We start from the raw sequence: 1,743 nt of genomic DNA, 5'->3' as shown, positions 1-1,743 counted from the left end.
TGGGAAAAGAGGGAGTTTTCACTGCTTCCTTTTTTTTTAACCCCAAGATTCACATCATAACCCCATTTTGGCTTAACATTAACACAGAGAGTCTTTTGAACTACCTTAGCTTTGAACCAGTACTGAAGTACAAGTACTTTATCTGTTTCTGCTTTGTGGCTTCCTCCATTCAACGTCTGATGAAGTCAGCTGCTGCTTACCAAAGCTTATGCTGTGCATCTCTGCTTTAGTTAGTCCATAAGGTACAAATCTACCGTGTCTTTTCCTCCATTGAGCTATGCCACCAATCCAGGCACTTTAGTCTCTATTAAAAAAAAACTGCTGTGATCACTGTGTTGGAGCAGGCATCACACACGTGCAACTTTTTAGCTGTATTTATTCTTACATTTATGCATTTTCTTTTATTCTTTATATTGAAATGGAACCTCTGTCAGGCATGTAGCCCCATTGGACTAGACACTGTCCACATGGAAAAAAGAAAAAATGGTCCCTTCCCCGCCCCCCCAGGGTTTGCTACCCTTACTGAATAATGTATTTGTATGTAACCCTGTTTTTTTAAAGGGCATCACAGTGGGAGCACTGATGTAGAGGTCTTTACCTTCCAATGCTTTGCCCCGGTGTTACTTATTTACACTAATGTAAAATGCTGCCTTTCTGATCTAGTAGTGTTTTGTACCCTTTTGCACAAGTGTACCTGGCTACAAGAGGTAAAGGACCGTGAAGAATCGGATTTTATTACTGAGATAATTATAGCCTCATCTAGCCATACCCAACAATGTCTCTGTGCTCCCATAAGGAGACAAACATGGGTGTCTCCCATGCTGCACCCAGACAAATCCTCAATATCCGCCTGGGTACAATCCAAGACCAGGTGATGAAAATGCCAAGAAGGGTGTAACCATGACAGTGCTGCATCTCTTCCTGCATTGGGGCAGCTTTTGAAACCTTTGGGGCTTTTTATTTTCTTCTTTGGATTTCCTTTGGTGATTTCCATAGAATGGTATGCCTAAAAGAAGATGTGGTGGCATGAGCAAGTGCAAGCAGTTCACTGTGGTTAAAATGCTGCTGGCTGTGGGAGCTAAGAGCTAAATTTCAAAAGTTGGCCTAAGTCCCATTTTCAAAAGTCACGTTGGTGCTTTTGAAAATATGCCATATGCGCAGCTTAGATTTTGCTCAAAGCATTCTCTCTCTCTCTCTCTCTCTCTCTCTCTGTTCCTGCTGCAGAAAAGTTGCCTATAAAATAACTTCACTGAAATAAATACTAACAAAAACAAGGGGGGGGGGGAAAAGAATAGCCTTTTATACATACAGTGGCATGTTTAATCCAAAAATTACAAAACAATATATACAATATATACTGTATATGTATGTATGGATGGATGTGTGTGTGTGTGTATATAGGTACGCATGTATATGTATATATACACACATATATGTGTATATGTGTGCATGTATAGAAAAATAAATGTACACACTACAGTATTACATGTGGGAGGGTTGTGTTGGGTAAAAGTGTTGGCAAAAGCTAAAAGGAGTTCTGTCGGATTTACTTTTTTCTTTTAAACAGCTTTTTTCATTTACTGAAATGCTCTGGACACCCAGAAAGATGGACGTTCCTTGCTAGGCATGTACGTTGTTTCATCCGTCTTAAAGTGCTTTGATAAATGCATTGAAACTTGTCGGCTTTTCCTCCAGTTTCGAAAGCTCCCTCTGGAAACTCTGTTGAAGTGCTATTACTGTAAC

Source organism: Crocodylus siamensis, chromosome 7 (genome assembly GCF_052110815.1).
Source record: "Crocodylus siamensis isolate JL-2025a chromosome 7, ASM5211081v1, whole genome shotgun sequence".
NCBI classification, from domain to species: domain Eukaryota; kingdom Metazoa; phylum Chordata; order Crocodylia; family Crocodylidae; genus Crocodylus; species Crocodylus siamensis.
The sequence above is the reverse complement of the archived record's forward strand: the minus strand, read 5'-3'. Positions refer to the sequence as shown.